Source organism: Hibiscus syriacus, unplaced genomic scaffold (genome assembly GCF_006381635.1).
Source record: "Hibiscus syriacus cultivar Baekdansim isolate YM2019G1 unplaced genomic scaffold, ASM638163v2 tig00110747_pilon, whole genome shotgun sequence".
Taxonomy (NCBI): domain Eukaryota; kingdom Viridiplantae; phylum Streptophyta; class Magnoliopsida; order Malvales; family Malvaceae; genus Hibiscus; species Hibiscus syriacus.
This window is the reverse complement of record NW_024062848.1, coordinates 2,029,947-2,055,218: the sequence shown is the minus strand read 5'-3', so window position 1 is coordinate 2,055,218 and position 25,272 is coordinate 2,029,947. Positions and strand designations below refer to the sequence as shown.

Genomic DNA, 25,272 nt, shown 5'->3' with positions numbered 1-25,272 from the left:
CTGCTTTCCCCAATTGCTTCCCCAACAACTATGTTACATCGCACCAACAACTACGTTACAGGTTTTTTTTTGTCTATTTATGATTCTTCTACCCATAATCTTGTATGGCTCGATTCTAATCTGACCATCATCGTCCATGGCAGGAGGGTCTGTTGAAGAGACTGTAGATTCATCGATGTGTTTCTTCAGGAGGCTTACTTAAAACACAGGATGTATCTTAGAAGAATCTAGTTAGTCCAATCTATACGCGACCTCTCCAATCCTCTCAATAATTTTATAAGGTCCATAGTATTTCCCACTAACTTTAAATTCTTGCGCAGGGCCAGTGAACTCTAACGGTAGGGTTGCAATTTCAGGTAAACAGAATCTCCAACTGCAAATACTCTTTCTGTCCTTTTCTTGTCTGTGAGTTGTTTCATTCTATTGCTTGCATGTTCTAATTGTAGCTTCAATAATTGTTTAATATCCTCCCTGCTACACAATAATTCACAAACATACTGTACATTAGTTTCTGCTTGCCAAACTATAGTAGGAGGCTTGTAGCCATACAATGCCTCAAATGGTGTAAGCTTTAAGGCAATGTGATAGGTAGTATTATACCACCACTCTACATGTGGTAGCCACTTAGCCCACTGCTTAAGTTGAAAGGAACATAAGCCCCTCAAATATTGTTCCAAGTACTGATTCACCCTTTCTGTCTGACCATCAGTCTCTCGATGGTAAGCAGTACTAAATAGGGTTTTAGTGCCTAGTTACTTCATCAATTCTCTCCAAAGAGACTGGTGAATGTCTTGTCTCTGTTAGAAATGACCATTTTAGGCTGGCCATGAAGTTTATAGACAGTATCCAAATACAATTTGGCTACCTCAACAACTGAATATGGATGTGATAAGGCTAGGAAGTGACTATACTTGGTAAATTTATCAACTATCACCAAAATACAATTTTTCTTCAAAGATGTAGGTAACCCTTCTATGAAATCCATAGTAATTATCTCTCAAGCCTATTGAGGAATAGGCAGTGGTTGTAGGAGTCCTAGCTTAGCAACATGTTCCACTTTAGTCTGTTGACAAACTGTACAACATCTGATATAAGTAGCCACCATAGCCTTTAACTTAGGCCAATAAAAATAAGCCTTAATCCTTTGATAAGTGGATTGTATTCCAAAATGTCCCCCATGAGGTGAATCATGTAGAGTTTAAAGAAGTTGTAGTCTTAGAGTTCCAGTAGTTCCAGTATAGACCCTACCTTTAAATCTAAGGATACCCTTAGAATATATCCACCTAGGATCAGCAGTAGGATTGACTGATAAGATAGATATCCAGTCAGTTGCCATTGTATCTTCTTTATAGCTATCTTCCACTTCCTGCACCCAACTAGGAATAATTAAGGTAGTATCGATAGCCATATACTATCCTTGATCTTCCTACTATCTAGAAAGGGCATCATCAACCACATTAGACTTACCCTTCCTATATTGAATAATATAGTCTAGCCCTAATAATTTAGTCAGTCATTTCTTTTGAATTACAATAGTTAATTTCTTCTCTAGTAAATATTTGAGAGGTTCATGGTCAGTTTTGATGATAAAAGGACTACTTTCTAAATAATGCCTCCATTTGGATATTGCTAATAAAATAGAAAGGTACTCTCTCTCATATATAGACAGGGCAGTATGTCTAGGACTAAGAGTCTTACTAAGGTAGGCAATAGGTCTACCATCCTGAGATAATACAACCTCAATCCCTCCTGAACTGGCATCTGTTTCTAAGTAAAAACTTTTACCAAAATCTGGTAATGCTGGCATAGGGGCAGTACACATAGCATGCTTCAGATTTTCAAAAGCAGTTAGAGCCTCAGTAGTCCACTTAAAACTGTCTTTCTTAAGCATCTGAGTTAAAGGTTTGCTGATGGTACCATAATTCTTTATAAACCTTCTGTAATAACCTGTCAAACCCAAAAATCCTCTTAAAAATTTCAAAAATTTTGGCACATGCCAATTCTTCATAGCTGCCACTTTAGTAGATTCAGTAGAAAGGCTGGATGCTTAAATAATATGGCCTAAGTACTTTACTTGAGTCTGTCCAAAGAAGCATTTGGACATCTTGGCAAATAATTGATTAGTCCTCAAGACTTCCAAAACCGATTGTAAATGAATTATATGATCAGCCATAGAAGTACTATAGACTATGATATCATCAAAGAATACCAAGACAAATTTTCTTAGAAATGAACTAAATAATTCATTCATTAAAGCTTAAAATGTAGCAGGGGCATTAGTAAGCCCAAAGGGTATTACCTTGAACTCATAATGGCCTTGATGAGTTCTGAATATTGTCTTGTATATATCCTCAGGCCTAATTTTGTTCTGCCAATAACATTCTTCTTTTTTATTAAAATACATGGAGAAGAAAAAATACTTTTGCTTGGTTGAATAACAGAGGAGGAGAGCATATTAGCAATCTGCTTTTCTACCTCAGCTTTCTGATTATAGGGAAATTTGTAGGAGTCTTAAATTGATAGGGGTAGCTTTATGTTTAAGAGGAATAGCATGGTTATGGTTCATTATAGGGGGCAGACCTGTAGGCTCAACAAAAATAGAGTGATACTATTCCAAGAGAGGCTGGATAGTTGTAGGAATAGTCTTGGAACCTTCAAACATATTGAATAATACCACATGTCCTAAAATAGATGAGTAAGAAGATGTCATCTTCATTAGTGTAGCTCCTGAAATCTGTTGCAAAAAAATTGATTGTTGTTGACCCTGTATAATAATTTGCTCCCCCTTATGTACAAAACTCATTGTCATGTTTTTAAAGTTCATCAAGATTGGACTAAACAATTTCATCCAATCCACCCCTAATACCATATCACTACCCCCAACTGAAGTAGTCTGAAATCATGAATAAAAGAGTGCACTTGCATTTTCCATTCGACTTCATTACACCTTGCTGAACTATAGAGTTGTTGCCCATTAGCTACTGTAATAGCCAAAGGATGAAGAGTGGTTACCTGTATACCAGCCTCAACCCATGGGTACTCCCACTTTCAATTAATATTATTTAATGATCTCCCCTGAATTATTCCTTGAATCCTCAATGTATTATGACCAATACATCCAGTAATAGTATTCATAGATATTTCTAGGCTCTCTTACTCCTATATATTTTGTTGATCTGAATCATTAGATAAAATTTCTGAAGGTAGAACATTTTCATCCTCAATCATCATATTTATCTGTTTTGTTTTACACTGATGGCCTAGAACAAATTTTACACCACACTTAAAGCATAAATTGTTCTTTCTTCTGTAGTCTATCAAGTTATGTTTTTGTGTTGTATTGGTTGTATTCTTCTGTGGTAATGGTAACTGATTAGGCTTAGAACCAGGTAGGGGGTTTAAGTTTGGTTTTTTAAAGAGGGTCTCAATCTTTTGCTCTCAAATTCAACAGACAACTCATATAACTTAGCTTGCCTGCATGTCTCAAATAATGTCTTAGGGTCTAGAGCTTTAACTCTATGTTTAATATCATCTCTTAATCCACTAATGAACAAAGGTAGGATTCTGTAAAAGCATGTGAGGCTGTAATTCCTCAAATATGTCCTGATACTCCTCTACAGACCCTTTTTGTACTAGTTTGGTGAACTCTTCTACTATATCAACAAAAGCTTTATCACAAAACCTATGACATAAATCTGCCTCAAACTCATGCCAGTTTACATGATGTTTTTGCATAATATAACCATCAAACCAAATTTTTTTCTTTACCTGTTAAGTACATTGTAGCTACTTCCACTCTTTGCTCTTCAGCAATACTACATAGTGAAAAGTACTTGAGGCATTTTTGTAGCCAACCTCTTGGATTACTACCATCAAAAAAGGTAGCTCAATTTTAGGTCTGTGCAGCATAATCCCTGACATATTAGAAGATCCCATATACCTCTTTTATCCACTTCTAAAGCCATTAACTAGGTTCTAACAGCACTGTTCTCCCCCATTTTGTTGTCATTTTTAAATCTAGCTAGATGAGCTGGCAAATCTTCTGGTTTAGGCTTAAGAATTCTAGACTCATCAGGTTGATAAGTAAACCGAGTCTTATCATTAATCACTGTCACCTTAACAGGTTTTTTACCACTCATATTGGATGAGTTAGGAGTCTGTACCTGGTCATCAGTAGAATGGTTTTGATCCTCCTTCCTACCAGTCAGAATCTTCAAGATTTTCTCAACGTATCCTTGATTTGTAGTCATTCTAGACTCCAGTGTAGTAATCCTATTTTCCTGAGTCTCCTACCGTTTAGGTGGATTAGACTCATCTTTTCCTTGTTTCACCAGAGCAGTTAGTTCCTCAGTCAGTTTTTGCAAACCAGATAAATCAGCTTACATACTTTGATTCTTCTTTGTCATGCCCACTGATTTTGCCAGAAATCGAGGCTCTGATACCAATTTGTTATAGTTTTAAGAAATAGAAAGGATTCAAGAAGATAGAGAATAGAGATTTCAGAGAAAAATGAAATTCTTCATTCATAACTTTAGAGATCAAAATGACTCTACAACAGTATTATTTAGTTACAAGGCTAAAAACGAAATTTGAAATATGCCAGATGTCTATCCTTATAACAAACTATAACAGATTAATTGTTATATTCTTTCTCCTTGCAGGTTATTGGGCCACACGACCTGGGCTGCTTCAACTCTTTTCGGGCTGGAGACTTGGGCGGTCCAACTCTGTCTGGATCGGGTAACTCCACTTCAGAAGGTAAATGTATCATACCCGTTTCTTGTTCTTAAATCTCTAAATTCCCCTTTTTAATTACCTCTCAAGCCTCAATCCCTAACCCTTGACCTCTGATTTCCCCAATTGCTTCCCCAAATCCTTCTTCTCATCCACGCTCATCTCCTCCAACTGTAACACAAAGTTGGTAATAAATCTCTAACTATGGGCATAGTTTTCATTTACATCCACAAAGATGCTCTCAGAATAAAGAAAATTTAAGAGGCACATTTGTAACATTGTAACATACCTCAACATTTTTAACATCAGGAAGTAAATGCATGTTAACCAAAATATACCACAATGATTCTCCATCTCGGGGAAGAACATATAGAGCAAGCTCACTCCATCTAGCTTTTTTCTCCAGTAATACAGAAATAGCAGATAAACCACCATCGACCCAAGATACCAGCTTGTGATCTTTTGATGCAATTTTTCTATGCATGCATATAACCACCTTGGATTGCACAAGAAAAAATTATAAGTAGTGTTTAAGTTAAACTCTTAATCCTAATTTATCTCTAAAACTATCTCCTAATTTGTAGAAAATATAACTCCTATTTTATCTAGGTCTCTACTTCATGTATATAAATACCCCATGTCCCCTCTTGTGAAATATACAATTTTCTTTTGAATAAAAGTATTTTAATTCTTTCACTACCGAAAAATATGGTTATTTACATGGTATCAGTCGCCGGCATCAATCCCAGCCTTGCTGCAGCTGCCGTTTGTCGTCCTCCCAATCATAAAATTTTGTCCTCCTTACTGCACCACTGCAGCGTTCTCCATTGAATCACTGCTCTTCTCCTAGTATTACTCTTCTTACAGTGTCGCTGCTCTCCTCTCTATACTACTCTCATTACAGCGACAGTCTTTCTTGCTGTTTGGTCACTGTTCGGCCAACCCGGTCTCCCCGTAACAAAGCCTTCAATTCCTTTTCTCGGCTGTTATGATATATCCTTCTTCATCTAGTCTTCCATCCGAGGCTAAAAATTCCATTATCCAGTCATCTCCTTGCGACTCAGTTTCCTCATCCACTACTGGTCATCGTCTAAATGGTGAGAATTACATTGTCTGGTCTCAATTCATGTGTTTGCTCATCACTAGTCACCGAAAACATCAATATCTCTTTGGATAATATGTCGGTCCCCGATCCCTCCGATCCCCAATACGACACTTGGCTCATAGAGAACACCGCAATCATGTCGTGGCTCCTCAACTCTATACTGCCTAACATTAGCGTAGACTTCATGCTCTACACCATCGCCTCGAAAATCTGGAATGCTGCCAAGGAGACATGCTCTAATCTGGAAAACTTGTCCGCTCTATTTCCTATTGAATGCTAGATCAATAACTTGAAGCAGAGCGATCTTACTGTTACGGAATACTTCACTCAGCTATCTCGCTTATGGCAACAAATTGATCTGTTCGAAAGTCCCGCTTGGAAGACCGGTGCAGATGCCAAACTCTACAAAGGGCTGCTTGAAAAACTACGTATTTTTCAATTCCTGTCAGGGTTGTCTGTCTCTCTTGATGATGTATGTGGCTGGATTCTGGGCATCAGGCCACTTCTGTCCTTCACGAGGTGTTTTCTTAGGTTCGCTGTGAAGAAAACTACCGCTCTCTAATACTTCCATCATCCGTTGAAAGTTCTACCTTGAATACCTATTCCTCCGGTGACACCCATGTCAAGAAAGATCGTACCTGGTGCGATCACTGCTGGAAACCTGGTCATGTTCGTGATAAATTCTGGAAGCTACATGGTCGTCCGACCAACTTGTCTCCATCAAAATCCTTCTTGCGTCCATCCCACGGTAACTCTGCTGTAACAACATTGAAAGGTGGTTTCTTTTCTCGTCAACAGTTAGATGATCTACGGTAGATGTTTGGTCATTTACAGATTCCACTTGCTACTGAGCCCAAGTTTGTCTACACTGTTAGCGATGGTAGTTCTCATTTTGCCTCCTTATCCCCTTTACCCAGATATGTCTCTTGGATTGTTGATTCTGGAGCAAGTGATCATACGACAGGCAACTTCAGTTTATTTTCAACGTTTCACAAAAATGGTATCTCATGCAGTGTTTGTACTGTTGATGGGTCCTATCACTGGTTAAGTGCAGTGGGTCGGTTCGCATTAATAGCCGAATTATTTTGTCTAATGTTCTATTTATTCTAAGTGTGACTTGAAAACTTCTTTCGATTAACAAATTATCTACCGATTTAGGTTGTACTTCTCATTTTATCGTGATCATTATGAATTTCAGGATTTGACCTCGGGGATGGTGATTGGCAATGTTAGGCATCATGGTGGACTCTACATCATTTGTTTCAGTTTCTGCTACAGATCGACCGTCGACATTGTGTTATGGCATTTTAGGTTAGGTCACCCAAGTTTTCCTTATGTTGCAAAATTGTTTCCCAAATTATTTATTAATAAAATTCTCTCATCATTTTCTTGTGAAATTTGTTCTCTTGCAAAACACATTAGGAGTTCTTATCCTCCTTCTCCCTCCCGCTCGCCTAAACCTTTTTCCTTAATTCATAGTGACATCTAGGGACCTTCACGGGTTATGAGTTTACATGGAATTCGTTGGTTTACTACCTTTATTGAAGACCGTTCTAGTATCACTTGGACCTTTCTTACTGAGTCTTCTATCATTTTCAAACGCTTCCACAAAATGGTTGAAATGCAATTCCAAAGTTTTATTGGCATCCTTAAATCTGATAATAGTGGGGAGTACCTCTCTCAGTCGTTGGGATCTTTCTTCCAGGAAAACGCAATAGTCCACCTCACTTCCTGTGTCGACACTCCACAACAAAATGGGGTCATCGAACATAAAAACTATCTTCTTCTTGAGGTAACCTGTGCACTCCTTTTTTTCTTCTATTGTTTCAAAATACCTTTGGGTGAGGCTCTCTTAACATCTACTTTTCTAATCAATTGTTTTCCTAGTATGATTCTTGCCTTTAAGTGTCTACGGGATATCATTTCAAACCTTCCACTTCTGTTCCACTCCATGTATTTGGTTGTACTGCCTTTGTCCATGACCATAATCCTCATAAATCTAAACTTGATCCTCAACCAATTTGGTGTGTCTTTGTTGGTTATTCATCCCATCAGAAAGGTTATCGTTGCTACTCTCCTTCTAAAAAATAGTTCTTCACATCTATGGATGTCACTTTTCAAGAGCATAGATAATTCTTCTCAAAAACTGAAATCCAGGGGGAAAGTGAGTCTGAATTTCAATTTTTACTGATTATCACTGAGTTACCCATCAGTCCATCTTCTACTGAAAAAACTACCACTCCACAACCTCTTAACACCACCACATCTGATAATGAAAACCAATCCATTAATCCCATCGACTCTCATAAAACACCCAGGCCATCTATCGATATTCTCACCTACACAAGACGACCCAAACAAGCCCTACCTTCTACACCGAATCCAATGCATTGTCAAGAGCCAGAACCGGATTTAAATCCATCGATAGACAAAGGAGATGATGGCCAAAGTAAGTTGAATGTGGTAATTGATACTAGTGAGTTACCAATTGCTCAAAGAAAGGGAGTAAGACGATGTACAACTCATCCGATTAGTAAATTTGTTGGTTATGGGAAACTAATGTCTGGTTTTAAGACTTTCACACCTCAGGTTAATCATACTCACATTCCAGAAACCATAGACGAGGCATTAAAAAGTCTTGAGTAGAAGAAGGCAGTTGAAGAATAAATTTCAGCTCTAGAAAACAACAAAACCTGAGTCATCATTGATCTACCTAAAGACAAGAAACCAGTCAGCTACAAATGGGTCTTTACTGTGAAATTCATGGCAGATGGAAAAATTGAGAGATATAAGGACAGACTTGTGGCAAAAAGGTTCACTCAGACTTACGGCGTTGACTATCAAGAGACCTTTGCTCCAGTTGCAAAACACAACACTGTTCGAGTTCTATTATCCTTGGCAGTAAACAAGGATTGGATACTTCACCAACTAGATGTGAAAAATGCATTTCTCAATGGAAATCTTGAAGAAGAAGTGATGTGATCTCGGCTATGCGTCTTACATCATTTTCTGCAATCTCCTTGAGACCGTTTGATCGAGGCAAGTTGTTTATATTCGAGAAGCTTCTAGAAGCTTATTCGAGTTTAATCTGGGAATTTCAAACCAAGTTTAGATTTTCGGAAGCCTTTTTCAGTCCAAAAGAAGAACCTCCACCATCATACTCAAGGCTGGAATGTGAAGAATGAACAACCAAGTTTAAGGGAGGATTTCATCCTTTTACTTGTGCATGAATTTGCATGAGTTGCATAACATTCATTGCATTTAATAAGTGTGATGTTCATTTAAGCATGCATTGCATTTAAAGAATCTAGTTCATTGAATAAAGTTAGTTCATTGAATAATGTTAGTTCATTAATCAAACTAACCCTTAATTATCCCATGCATATTTACATGTTATGATTGAATAAATTTTATCTTTGTGTTTAGGTGCAAGAGGGAAGCTGAACAGTCTCAACAGATGCAAGAATATTAGTCAGAATGTATTCTAATTCTGGATGTGATACAACATTTTTGGGTTCACAAACCAATTGGAAATTATTCCTCTATCTCTTAGCTTTCCAACGCCTTTTGAATCACCTCAATTCAATATCGGGAGCTTGAGATATGATCGAATTACCAAAGAAAGTGCAGGTTGGAATTTTCATTACGGAAATTTCATGCATGGATGATTTGGATGAGTTTGAGTCAAGGAAGATTCCTTTCATCTTCTACCAAGAAACAAGCAATTGAAGGCTATCTTAATGCTTCTATTCAAAGCAATTCAATGATTAATTCTTTTCATCTTTTCAAGGTTGTTCATATTCTTGGAGAGACAATGCATTCAATTCTTCATAATTCACCTATTGAAGTCTTATCAATCTTTGAAGGCTATTCAAGTTCTACCAAGGAACAAGCAATGAAGACTGATTTTATTTCATTTAATCACAAAATTAAGTGATAAAATCATAAAGGAATTTGAAGAGACAAGTTGATTTGGACATGTAGGATGTTCACATTCATCCTATGACTTCATTTATCATCTTTTCTTCCATTTGCAAGCAAAGCAAGGCAGCCCAAGAGTCACCCCTCCTTCTTGGACGAAATTAAGGCCATATTCAGCTTCAAATTATCTAGATTTATCCCCAAAATGATCTAGAATATTTATCCAACTTTGAAGATAAGAAGACAAAGCATTCAAGTGCATTTTATTGCTAAATTGATGAGAATGTTATCATCTTTTGAGTCTTTTCATATGCTTCTTAGAAATACTATAAATAGGCACCTTTGGGATCAATTGTAGACACACAATTTGATTTATGAAAATACTTTGAAAGATTGCTTTCATTTTAGTTCTTGGATTAGAACTCTATCGGTTTCTTGTCGGTCTTGGAGCCTTCATCCATTTCATCTTGTTATAGTTGGTTCCTAGCTCTACTATAGCGCTAGTTGGTTACGTTCCACCCTTATCACTTCGATTCCATCTTTATTATATTGTTGGTTCCTAACTCATTTATAGTTAGAGGGTTATAATTCATCCTTTGAATTACTATCATTCTCCACACCAACCACAAACATCCTTCACCATTTTCATTACATCCATTCAACCACTATCACCACCACACTTCTTTCATTTACAATCCACTTCAACTTCATTCTATCATTTCCATTACTTTCATACACATATTTATATATACATATTTCCCTTCTTATAACGTTGTTTGTGCATTTTCAGTCTTCAATCAAAGCATTGAGAAGTTCTTACTAGAATCACGATTGGGCAACATCGTATATGACTCGAAACACATAATTGGGATCATTTCATTTGGTATCAGAGCTAGCCGATTCAGTAAGCGTATCGTTTCATTTTCTCTCTTCCGGGTTAGTAAAAAAATAAAAAAAAATAACAAAAGAAAGAAAACAAATGTCTAAAGAGGGAGGGAATAATTCTTTTCATCTTTAAAGAAAAAATATTACTTCATCTTTATATTCCATTAATCAATTTTCACTACAGTAAAACAGGTTTTTGCAGCGTTTTTTACCTATAGCGGCGTTTTTAAACGCCACGAAAATCACTTGCGGCGTTATGACAAACGCCACAAAAAATGCCGTTGAAAATAGCGCCGCTAAAGTTAGCGGCGTTTTCTGACAAAGAAAGCCGCAATAGGTTTTGTTATTTAGCGGAAATGCCGCAATAGGTGTTGATGTTTAGCGGCGTTTTCCCTACAAACGCCGCAGTATGTGTTGAGATTTAGCGGTTTTACTTACAAACGCCGCAAAGGTTTTGATATTTTGCGGCGTTTTTCCACAAACGTCGCAATAGGTTTTGTTATTTAGCGGAAACGCCGCAATAGGTGTTGATGTTTAGCGGCGTTTTCCCTACAAACTCCTTAGTATGTGTTGAGATTTAGCGGCATTTTACTTACAAACGCCGCAGAAGATTTTGATATTTTGCAGCGTTTTTCCACAAACGACGTAGTAGGTTTTTAGATTTAGCGGCATTTGTATCGAAAATAACACAATAAGTGTTGAGAATTAGTGGCGTTTTTATTGAAAATGCCGTAATAGGTGTTGAGATTTAGCGGCGTTTCCATACAACGCTACTAAAATTCGGTATATAGCGACGTTTCTAGTATACAAACGCCACTAAATGTATGGTATATTATGGCGTTTGTTTTACAAATGCCGCTAAATAACACATAATTTAACATTTTAAAAATAATGCTTGATTACCCCAAATATGATTTTCAAACTGTTCCATTATCCAACAAACAAAACAACAATAATATATTCTCTTTATCCATAACAAACAATATCAAATCCAATATAATAAATAAAAGTTTTCATTAATGTAATATAAGTTCAGTTAAACAAGGTTCAGTAATATTAACAAAATGCTCATTATAACATAAATGAGACTACGATGATGGATTCTGAGGTTGCGTTTTCTGTATCATTAGCATCATATCATTGAGTCGTTTTTTAAATTCTTCACATCTCTGCTGATATGCTGCTTCTCTCTATGCTATCACTGCTTCTTTCTCTGCTTCCACTGCTGCTCTCTCTGCTTCCCTTGCTTCATTTTCCTCTTTCAAGTTAGCCATTTGTTGATCCATCTCAGCCAACTTTTCTTTTAAACGACTAACTTCATGGTGGGAAGAGCAAGAATGTGATGACATGTATTGTGATGAGCTGGATCCAAAATATTTGGTGGGAGTAACGAATGACCCTTGACAGCACACCCGACCATATCTTTCAGGACCCAAAACGTCATTAATAGCTTGGTTTTCAATGTCATCATCATTAACAATACGTGACTCGATGCAGTAGCATGATGCTCCGCCTTTTTCTCCCTCAATTTTTCCTAATAATAAAGTGAATAATTAATTAAAATAAAAAATGTCATGGTACAAATATAAATAAAGTCAGGTAAATTTGAAACGTCTACCCAACAAACGTACCATAATTTCTGCAGCGTCAGCAATCATAGGAGTGCCATCCTTCTTCATATGTGTCATGTCGAAGAGTTGGATTCGACCAACTTTAGAACCGGATGTATTTTCCTACAATATACCATAATATAATTACTATGAGTTAGTATGTACATGTAATACAAAAAACTATTTCAATAATCTATAATACCTCCTCATGAGCTATACAAGAAAAGCTCTTTGATCCAGCCGTGTGCGTAAACTTTTGTTGTTGCCTGCTAGCAACACCAACATGCTCTCGATCCTACAATGTAAAACAATCACTTTTAATGATGATTTAAAATTTGTTACAATTATTTTTGAAAAATACATCATACCTGTCCTTTTTTTGAACTCCAAAATATGACTGCATCTTCCCATTGGTACCTGAGCATTCCTGGTGGGACTGTTTGCAACTTCTCTTCAAGGCTGAGATCATTCTTGAAGTATTTCTTCTTTAAGGAGCTCTTGTGGTCCCTCCATATCTTCCCTAACGCTTGCTTCACATAATCATCAGAGACCTCTAAAGAAAATTTCTCCTATACAGCAAATAAGTGTGCACCGTAAGTATAAATTAGTATTGAATTTCCATAGAGTATCTATTATAATGACATTATTACCTTAACAAAATCCAACGCTTGATTTTTTTTAGTATTAGGCATTTCGCGCCATGACTCATAATTGATCGGTAACAGATTCACATTACGTCCAACTATGGCTAAGTAAACTTCTAGTAGACGTGATTCTGGGCCAATAGGTTGACCGGCATCATTTCTTGAAACTTTGACACGATGCCCATGAGGAAGTTGGTATAATTCCTTCAAAGTTGTACGCCCTCGAGTCTTGCGCGTTCCAGTATTTTCAACTATATAATAAATTATTAAATGCCAGTTTTGAAAATGAACAAAGTAATAAATAATGTTTTGAAGATTACATTAAATTTATACTTCTTCTTCAACAGTTTCAGGAACTTTGGAAGACTCAGGTGCATTCGATTCCTCGTTATTTCTTTCTTCATAGTCTTCAGAAGCTCGAACAACCCGCAAATCAGTTATTTTTCTCCTCGGCATGATATCTATAATAAACAAACATGAGTAATAAAAAATGAATTAATTAATGAATATATTGAAAGACAACATGTTAAAGGTTATAACATTATAAATAAATAAATGAAGATATAAAATCGTACAAAAGTCTTATGTAATGTCAGTTGTCATAAATATCTTCATCAACGTCCTCACTAACCCATTGAAATTGTGTTGTATTAGTGATAGTTTCATCTAAGTTTTGTGGTAGTAGAGGTAAACATTCTGATCTTGTTTCAATGTCATCTCTACTTCCATCCCCGATGTCTATCAAGTCTCTGGGAGTATTTCGAAGCACAACATACCAACCGTCATCCATTGGATCGTGACAATAAAATACTTGTTTCACTTGAGAAGAAAATACATATGGTTCATCCATCAAACGTTGACCCGTGTGAATTAATCGAGAGAAATTCACCATTGTAAACCCGAATTTATCTCTTTTTATACCTCTATTTACATCAACCCATTCACATTGAAACAACACAACCTTTTGTTTTCCATAATAATCTAACTCAATAATGTCCGTAAGATTTCCATAATAATCGATCTCTCCCTCATGTGGATTATTGTCCCTTACAGTAGCATAACTTGTAGTTGACGAAGTAACTACGACTCCACAATTTTGTGTCCTCCTTAATCTTTCACGAGATTTCGTGTGGAACCTGAACCCATTAATGAGGAAGGTATTATATCTTTTAACTATTCTATTCGGACCTTGAGAAAGCCATTTAACTTCATCACTAACTCCTCTCCCACTCCAAACCTATTACACATGAATGGTGAATTAATTTGCATTGACGTCGATATAAAAAGCAAGACATATATAATATTATGTAGCTTACCGTATGGCCTAACCATTCATGAAAAAGTTTCTGTGAATAACTTATGTAGCTCTTGCTGATTTAATCTTCGGGAGCGTGCTCGAGATCTCAATACTTCTTTAAACTCACTATAAAATAATATTATGTCATTATAAATTGATAAATATAAAAGATAAAGAGATTTCATTAGGATTGGGTCTGAAAGACTTACGTGCGAAAGGGATCTATTGAATTGTGATGGAAAAGAACATATCGGTGTGCTTGTACCCAAGACGTGTCATCTAAGTGTGCAATTTCAACTTTCCCTAATGGTTGACCATAACTTCCAAACAAATAATGTTGAGGAAAGTCATCAGTACTTAACACATCATTTCGATTTGGTCTATTCCATCTTGTTTCAACATCTTCCAAATATCTTGAGCAAAATGTCATGCATTCCTCTGCCAAATACCCTTCAGCAATTGATCCTTTTGGATAACGCTTATTACGACAATAAGACTTCAACTTGCCCAAGAACCTATACACAAAACAACATACAACGTAAAAACATTTGAGTGAGAGGTATAACCAGTAGTTCATTCATTTCATGTAATTCAATTAATACCTCTCTATAGGGTACATCCATCGATAGAAAACTGGATCACCAACTCTTGCTTCGTGAGAAAGATGAATTAGCAGATGCACCATAATTGTGAAAAATGAAGGCAAAAATATCTGCTCCAAATTGCATAAAGTCAAGGCGACTCGATCTTGTAGTTTATCAAGTTCTTCAACCATTAGAACTTTCCCATAGATGGCTTTCATTATATTAGAAAGTTCAATGATACAAGACGTCACCTTACTCGACATGCAACCACGAACAGCTACTGGCAGTAAGTCTTGCATTAATATGTGATAATCATGTGACTTTAAACCATAAAGTCTTCGATCTTTAACACTGACACATCGAGAAATATTTGATGCATACCCATCTAGGACCTTTATATCTGTCAACACCGTGCAAAACACTTTTTTTTTCTTTCTTCGAAAGAGAAAAAATAGAAGGCGGCAAGAAATTTCTTCCATTTGGACATAATTACGGATGAAGATCATGCCAAATTCCTATGTCCACTAAGTCAAGTCGACTATTAAGATTATCTTTAGATTTTCAGCCATCATTCAGAATGATCCCGATAATATTCTCACAAACATTCTTCTCAATATGCATTACATCAAGATTATGTCTCTAAATCTACTTTTTCCAATAAGGCAACTCGAAGAATATACTCCTCTTTTTCCACAAGCATACCTCATTTGGATCATCCTCTTCATCAGACTCATTATTAGTTTGTTCGTCAACTTCAACCTCTTTATTGACCTACTTTGCCTTTTTCTTTGATCGTGTACTACTTGGTTGATTCATCTTTCCATAAGTAAAATTTATATTTTTCAACATTCTGAATATTTGAGAACCGGTTGTTTGGTCAGGAGCATTTCGAAACTCTTCATCACCATCAAACATATTCTTTTAACTTCTAAATCTATGATTATCAGGTAACCACCGACGATGTCCCATATAAGAGAACTTCTTTCCATTAACCAACCACTTCGAACATGTTTGTAGAGAACAACAAGGACAAGCATAATGACCTTTGGTACTACAACCAGATAAATTTACATACGCAGGAAAATCATTAATTGTCCATAATAAATTCGCGCGTAAATTAAAGTTCTCCTTCGTCAACACATCATACTTTTTGACCCCTTCCCATAACTATTTTAACTCTGCAATTAACGGATGCATGTAAATATCAATATCATTTTCGTGGCCTTTCTCACCAGAGATTATCATGGATAAGATGAAAGATAATTGTTTCATGCAAATTCATGGCGGGAAATTGTATGGAACAAGTACAACAGGCCAAGTACTATACGAAGTACTCATGATTTTGAATGGATTAAACCCATCAGTTGTAAGACCGAGCCTGACATTTCGAGGATCTCTCGCAAAACTTGGATACTTGTTGTCAAATGACTTCCAAGATAAAGAATCCGCAGGATGCCGTAATAATCCATCATCGGTTCTGCCATCATGATGCCACCTCATAGACTCAGCAGTCTTGGAGGACATAAATAACCTTTGTAGCCTAGGTATGAGAGGAAAATATCAGAGAATTTTGACCGGCTTCTTTCTTGATGGTGCTTGAGCTTCATCCTCAGTAACATTTTCTGCCTCCCTACTCATCCATCGATATTTTCCACATACATGACAAGACTCTTGATTTTTTTGATCACCCCAATACAACATACAATTATTCGGACAACTATGAATTTTTTCATATCCAAGACCTAAATCTTTTATCATTTTCTTCATATCTTTACTTGATTGAGGGATTTTTGCAAAAGGAAACACTTCTCCTAGTAACTCCAACAATTGCGTAAAGGAGTTCCCAGTCTAGCCTCCCAGGCATTTTAAGTGGAAAAGACGAATGCAAAAAGAAAGATTTGAAAACTTTGATCCGTCATAAAGTTGTTCATTCATTTCATTCAGCAACTTGTAAAACTTTGTCGCTTCTCCATTTGGCTCTTCATCGCATCCAGTTCTTCTCATCTCAATGGAATCGTTAACATCATTCTGCCAATAATTTTCTATAACGCCCGGCTGACTATTGTGCATATTAAATGCATCTCGTAACATCCCTTCCATGTCATATTCTCTAAAAGTTGGATGGTGAGAAGGAGAAGGATAAGTTGAATAACTCAAAGGAAGCATATCTATCTGATACAAACTCTCCATGAAAGATCCATTTTCTATACCCCCGAACAAATCCAAAAATAACTAGATGCTCGTACACAACTTCACGAATGTGCCAGTTAATGTTAACACAGTTCTTACAAGGGCAAAGAATCATATTCGCTTGGCTTGCATTCAGAAAAGCTAAATTTAGAAAGTTTTCAACTCCATTTCGATATTCGACGCTTACCCTTGAGAAATCCATCCAAGTCTTATCCATTTCGTATTTATGGAGTTCCAATTTCAAATGTTAAATGGTAATATTATAGAAAAAGTTAGAACCTAAACATAAACATTAAACTATAAGATTTAGTGAATACTAATATTTTCATAGTATACAACTAATCACTCCTAAATTATAAGATCTGGGAGCAATTGTATCTCTGTTATTTTATAAAAATGATATGGGAGCAATTGTATCTCTGTTATTTTATAAAAACTATAGGGGTGCATATATAGAACTACATAGTATAGAACTAATCACTTTAGACAAATTAGGCAAAGTTTTTATTTATAAAACTAAAGGTCAAGATACCAAATTAGGCAAAGTTTTTCAGTAAGGAAATAATAGAAATTAATCAAAATGTAAACTGAACTAACTGATGAATCATAAGTATTTGAAAATGCTAACCATAACAATATTATTGAACTCTATAATTACCTGCACTGTAAGTTTTTGAAGAAGAATACGTTGGTCAAAACGGTAATGAACACTGGCTCAGATAGCAATGCATTTAGAGGTGACTCGCTTACAATTTACACAAGTATACTAAGCATAAGAGGATGGAAACCTCAATGGCTATAAAAAGGGTTAATATAAAATAAAGTATAAAAGTATAAAAGAAATTGGGCATAATAACTACAGTTCGTATACAAGGGTTCTACAGATTGAAGAATAAGAGAAGAAATAAGATTACAAAGATCTGGAAATGAAAAAGAAAGAGCTGAGCATGAAAATGATTTATTTTGGATGTGTAATGTCTATCACAATTATTTATTTTGGATGTGTAAATAAAGAATATAAAAAGAAATTAAGTAGTATATCTCGAAACGGGACATATGCTTAAAATGAACATAATTTGAGAAGGTATTGTATTCTAGTTTTGTGAAAATATGACAAGAGGAGCAGGTATACAAGAAAATGATATGCATTCGTATAACACATACATACATACATAGTCCATTATAATTTCACCATTAACAACCTAGATTTTGCATTATAAACGCAGACAAAAAATCATATTTTTGTATTTCTAGAAATGGAAAAGAAAAGGAAGAGCACAAGAGTACGATGGCGGCGAGATGCTTCACGATTACCCGTCACAAGTTTTTGAAATTCTTAAATTTAGATTGGAAAAAAATCCCCGTGTATAATGTATTAAATTTAAGTTACAAACTAATCGAAAACAATTTCAATAATAAAATATAGAATTATCAAAAACTCATAAAGAGCAAGAACTAGCAGCATTTTCCAGAGAACAACAAAATTCTTTGTGCAAATAACTAATATCTTCAAGTAATATGCTAGAAATCTCAAACTCTTCTTCAGTAAATATAATACCAGAGTCAAAACTTTCAACTGAATGCTCTAAATTCTTTAGAGTTGAACGAGAATTATCAATATCTTTTTTAAGATTCCGGCATCCTCTAGCAGCTGTTATCTTTTCACTGAACTTTGGACCAAGCGGTGATAAAGAAACAGGTGAAGTTGCAATTTGGGGGGGATATAGATATTAATCCACTTCGGGACCTTATCTTACTTGATTCATGGGACTGATCAGTACCAGACGAATATGAAAAAAGACGAGAAAGATGTGATTCCTTGTTTTCCAGCAAAGGACCATCTGTAAAAATAACTGAAGCAGTTCCCCCTTTGTTATATAGATTGTTTCCATGTTCAAAGCAGCTTGACAAAGACCAGGATGGTGTCGTGAATTAATTTTGCTGCCAATATTTGATTTCTTATTGTCTTGTGGATCAGAATCCCTGTGCTTATCAGCTAAGGAAGAGGAGTTTACTTGGGTGCTGTTGTAGCTAATGTTAAGAGGGTCGCCCTGAAATTTATCCGAGAAAAGCATGCTATTTAATGGAGACAACAGTCGCTTCCTGACTAAAGGCATACTAGACTCTGTTTCATTAGCTCTGACACCAATAGGAGAAGAGTGAACATCAATAAGAGTTCCCTCCAGTACCTTACTAGTTCCATATGATTCAAAACCCATAATCCTAGAAGCAGGGTTTTGGACTTTCAATTCACTTCTAGGAGGAGCAAATGATCCAACATCATTGGAATAGCCAATTTTCAGCCCATGAGCATTGGGTGAAGCATTTGTTTTCCCGCCAAGTTTGAAAGAATCCTCTTACAGCTCCAGAGAAGTTTTCCTTTGAAAATATCCAAGTGAAGAACACAAGGAACCACCAATGGTCTGGTTAAAACCCATTGTTAAAACCACCAAGGAAACACGTGAAAACTGTGGCGGGCTTTACGAAAATGTATCTACAGATGCGGCTTGACCTTCATCAGAAATACCATCCGAGGGAACTTACGGCAACCCCATTGTTAAAAATATTGAGAATGGTGAACCAAGTGAAGTAAGTGGAGTTGAATAAGTTATTCCTCCTCTTCCGTGCTCACACTTTCTAGCCTCTATTACTTTTCTACAATGTTGTATTTCCTAATCAATTCTAATTATTCAAATTCATCTAGAATATAACCAAAAGAGAATTCAAGTCTCCTAGTTCTTGCAAATAAGAAATAAGAGAAAAATGTGTTACTCTAAAACTCATAAAGAGCAAAAAGAAAAGAAAAAAATCAATATTTGTTCATTCACTTCGTTCAAAACTGGTTTCACAAAACTCCCAACATTCACAATTAAAAAAAACCCAACCACAACAACATGGCCGATTGAAAGTAGGGTGTGATGGACAAGAAAACATACCTGCAGGTAGTTGACAGTTGACGACCGGAAGAGTACGACGGCGGTGAGATGCTTCACGATTACCCGTCACGAGTTTTTGAAATTCCTAAATTTAGATTCCAGCACACCCTAATAACATTGGGTACGACAGCGGTTGACGAACAGAAGAGTACGACGTCGGCGAGATGCTACGCTAATGGTGGATTTTGGGCTATGGTGGCTGTGCGGGGCTAGGGTTTGGAGATTTGGGTGAAATGAAAGCTGAATGAATGAGATGCTACGCTGATGATCGAGGCTTGCGTGTTGCGTTTTGGGTAAAGCAGAAGGTAAGAACAAAAGTCCCCAAAACACAGCGTTTTGAATGGATCAAGACGATCGTTTTTTCTAAAAACACCACTAAAGTACTAGTATTTAGCGGCGTTTATATTAAAAACACCACTAAAGTACGTGTAATTAGCGGCGTTTGTGCTTGCAACGCCACTAAAGTATAATATTTCTCAGTGTTTATATAAAAATGCAACTAGCTAGAGTACGTGTAATTAGCGGCATTTTTGCATAAAACGCCACTAAAGAACGTGTAATTAGTGGCGTTTGTACTTAAAACGCCACTAACGTACAATATTTATCGGCGTTTATATAAAAACGCCACTATAGTACGTGTAATTCGCAGCGTTTGTACATAAAATGCCACGTATGTACGTGTAATTAGCAGCGTTTGTGCATAAAATGCCACGTATGTACCTGTAATTAGCGGCGTTTGTGCTTAAAATGCCACGTATGTACGTGTAATTAGTGGCGTTTGTATAAAACGCCATGTATGTACAGTATTTATCGGCATTTATATAAAAACGCCACTATAGTGCGAATAATTAGTGGCATTTGTACGTTAAACGCCAGTGAAGTACATGGAATTAACGGCGTTTGTGCTTAAAACGCCACTAAAGTACATTATTTTCTTGCATTTTCTCATAAAATTCCGCTAAATATGTCACTAAAACCCCATTTTGCTATAGTGTTTGTTACCTTTACTTACCATCTCTTTTCCTTGTAGCCAATTTCTTTTCACTATCCTTTCTACCTAGCCACACTTGTTTCAGCCAAAAGGCCACAATACCACTTGAAACCTTGAGGGAGTTCTCAAAGAACTTGAAAAGAAAAGCAAGAGAGGAAAAAGGCACGAGAGCACATTAAGGGTAAAAGCCATCCCGAGTGAAAACACGAGTGGGAGTGATTTTTCTTGGAGTATATTGGTGAGGTTTTTTTTGTTGGTGAGGTATATTTTTCATTTTTTTATAACTAATAATGTCTCGTACTTCTAGAGACAATTTTCATATTTCAGGAGGTGACGATCAAAATGATGGTGGTTTGCCAAACTTGCAAATGAAAGCAATGACACGAGAGATAAGGAGTTTGTTTCAAAAGCATCTGGACCTAGTCTCAAAGAAATTGGATCGAATGATAGAACAACCTTCTTGTTCATAAACAAGTCCATCGAAGATCAAAACACAACTAAAAATGAGAGATGATACTCGATCCTTTTCTAGTTCTGCACCTAATTGCAATAGAAGATCTTACAAGGAGGACCCCAATTTTCTAACAAGAAGCAATGTCAAAAGTTCAACGCGAAGTGAGCCAAGTAATTTTGCATCTTTTAATCCAGAAAGTCTAGCTCGTCTTCAAGAGTGTTTTGACAATTTTGTTAAAGAAACACAATTGCAAGAACAAATAGAAAAACGAAATATTTGCAACAAAGAAAGAGACATAAGAGTTGAAAAAGACATTGAGAGCGGAGAAAAAGAATTTTGTGAAAAAGAGGGGAAAGAGGAGATTTTCGAAGAAAAAGAAAAAAATAGTGACATTGAAAAAAAATTCAAAAAGAAGATGAGAGTGAAAATGATAGTTTGAAAAAGAATTTGTTTGTGCAAAAGAGAGAGAGTCAACTTTCATTTTGCACTAACAACCTTAATCATTCTTCTTCTATTCTTGAATTTTCATTGTTGCATGATGATGAGAAGAGCACTTCAAAGGACATTCAGAAATCATCACCAGGCATGGTTCAGTCATGGAGATAATCAAACATCAACCATGCCTATATTATATTTCAAGAGAAAATACAATGAAGTTTTTCATCATCAAAGACATCAAGCAGCAACCACCAATCAAGATCATCAAGCATCCTCCATGGTTTGATATTCCCATTTCATTTGTTATCAATTTCGCTACTTCTAATATTGATTAATTTTTCAGTGGGATGATTCAAATACAAAGATTTATCACCAAGGTTGATTCGAGAAAAGACGGCATAGAAGAATATGTTGTCCGATCGTGATTCTAGTAAAAACTTTGTAGTGCTTTGATTGAAGACTGAAAATGCACAAACAACATTATAAGAAGGGAAATATGTATATATAAATATGTGTATGAAAGTAATGGAAATGATAGAATGAAGTTGAAGTGGATTGTAAATGAAAGAAGTGTGGTGGTGATAGTGGTTGAATGGATGTAACGAAAATGGTGAAGGATGTTTGTGGTTGGCGTGGAGAATGATAGTAATTCAAAGGATGGATTGTGACCCTCTAACAATATATGAGTTAGGAACCAACAATATAATAAAGATGGAATCGAAGTGATAGAGGGTGGAGCGTGACCCACTAGCTATAGTAGAGCTAGGAACCAACACTATAACAAGATGAAATGGATGAAGGCTTCAAGATCGACAAGAAACCAATAGAGTTCTAATCCAAGAACTAAAATGAAAGCAATCTTTCAAAGTATTTTCATAAATCAAAATGTGTGTCTACAATTGATCCCAAAGGTGCCTATTTATAGTATTTCTAAGAAACATATGAAAAGACTCAAAAGATGATAACATTCTCATCAATTTAGCAATAAAATGCACTTGAATGTTTTGTCTTCTTATCTTCAAAGTTGGATAAATATTCTAGATCATTTTGGGGATAAATCTAGATAATTTGAAGCTGAATATGGCCTTAATTTCGTCCAAGAAGGAGGGGTGACTCTTGGGCTGCCTTGCTTTGCTTGCAAATGGAAGAAAAGATGATAAATGAAGTCATAGGATGAATGTGGACATCCTACATGTCCAAATCAACTTGTCTCTTCAAATTCCTTTATGATTTTATCACTTAATTTGGTAATCAAATGAAATAAAATTAGTCTTCATTGCTTGTTCCTTGGTAGAACTTGAATAGCCTTCAAAGATTGATAAGCCTTGAATAGGTGAATTATGAAGAATTGAATGCATTGTCTCTCCAAGAATATGAACAGCCTTAAAAAGATGAAAAGAATTAATCCTTGAATTGCTTTGAATAGAAGGATTAAGATAGCCTTCAATTGCTTGTCTCTTGGTAGAAGATGAAAGAAATCTTCCTTGACTCAAACTCATCCAAATCATCCATGCATGAAATTCCCGTAATGAAAATTCCAGCCTGCACTTTCTTTGGTAATTCGATCATATCTCAAGCTCCCGATAACTAATTGAGGTGATTCAAAAGGCGTTGGAAAGCTAAGAGATAGAGGAATAATTTCCAATTGGTTTGTGAACCCAAAAATGTCTGTATTACATCCAGAATTAGAATACATTCTGACTAATATTCTTGCATCTGTTGAGACTGTTTAGCTTCCCTCTTGCACCTAAACACAAAGATAAAATTTATTCAATCATAACATATAAATATGCATGAGATAATTAAGGGTTAGTTTGATTGATGAACTAACATTATTCAATGAACTAACTTTATTCAATGAACTAGATGCTTTAAATGCAATGCATGCTTAAATGAACAGCACACTTATTAAATGCAATGAATGTTATGCAAACTTTTAAATTCTCATGCAAATTCATGCACAAGTAAAAGGATGAAATCCTCCCTTAAACTTGGTTGTTCATTCTTCACGTTCCAGCCTTGAGTATGATGGTAGAGGTTCTTCTTTTGGACTGAAAAAGACTTCCGAAAATCTAAACTTGGTTTAAAATTCCCGGATTAAACTCGAATAAGCTTCTAGAAGCTTCTCGAATGTAAACAGCTTGCTTCGATCAAACGGTCTCAAGGAGATTGCAGAAAATGATGTAAGGTGCATAGTCGAGATCACATCAAGAAGTCTATATGCAAGTTCCACCAGGAATTCATTTTTGGAAATAACAAGGTAAGTAAACTACTGAAATCCTTATATGGTCTAAAACAATCAACTAGAGCTTGGTTTGATAGATTCACGAAGGTAATATTACAAGACAATTACAAACAGTGTCAATCCGATCACACTCTGTTTGTAAAACCTGCTCCAAAAAGAAGTCAATTTTGATTGTCTACGTTGATGATATCATCATCACCGGTGATGACTTAGTAGAAATCGAAAAGTTAAAGACTTTACTAGCAAAGGAGTTTGAAACCAAAGACTTGGGAACTCTAAGATATTTCCTAGGCATGGAGGTAGCAAGATCACGAGAATGAATTTTCATAAATCAAAGAAAGTATATTCTAGACTTAATTTCTAAAACTAGAATGACTAATTGTAAGCCCTCGGAAACTCCTATGGAAGTTAACTTAAAATTGAGTAAAGATGGAAACCCGGTAAACAAGGAACATTATCAGAGGGTAGTGGGTAAACTCATTTATCTATCTTTAACTAGACCTGACATTGCTTTTCCTGTTAGCATTGTTAGTAAATATATGAATGATCCAAGAGAAGAACATTTGGAGGCAGTCAATTGAATTTAAATTATCTAAAGATGACACCTGACATGGGTTGATTTTCAGAAAACATGAAGACAAAACAGTTAAAATCTTCTCAGTTTCAAGTTGGGTTGGAGAATAAACATATAGAATGCCAACCTTAGGATATTGTTCATTTGTATGGGGAAACCTAGTAACATGGAGGAGCACGAAACAATCAGTAGTCTCCAGGAGCAGTGCAAAAGAAGAATATATATGGCAACAACACTCGGGATGCGTGAAGGAATTTGGCTTCAAAGACTCTTAATCGAACTAGAGATGTGTGACAGCAACTATTTTGAACTTCAAAGTAACAACAAATTTGTGATAAGCATTGCAAAGAATCCTGTGCACCACGACAGAAAAAAACATGTGGAGATCGACAGACACTTTATTGCAGAAAAAGTAAATGGCGGAACTGTGAAACTAAACTATGTCTCTTCACAAAACCAGCTAGCATATGTATTGACCAAGGCACTTCCAAGGATTACCTTTGATGAAATTACATCCAAGCTGAGTCTTCACAATATTTACTCCCCAACTTGAGGGGGAGTGTAAGAAGTGTTTAAGTTAAACTCTTAATCCTAATTTATCACTAAAACTATCTCCTAATTTGTAGAAAACATGACTCCTATTTTATCTAGGTCTCTAATTCAT

At 35.9% G+C, this 25,272-nt stretch overlaps 1 pseudogene; it reads right to left on the bottom strand.

Moving 5' to 3' along the window:
* Nucleotides 1–25,272, bottom strand: part of LOC120139473 — a 38,243-nt pseudogene that overhangs the window by 857 nt on the left and 12,114 nt on the right.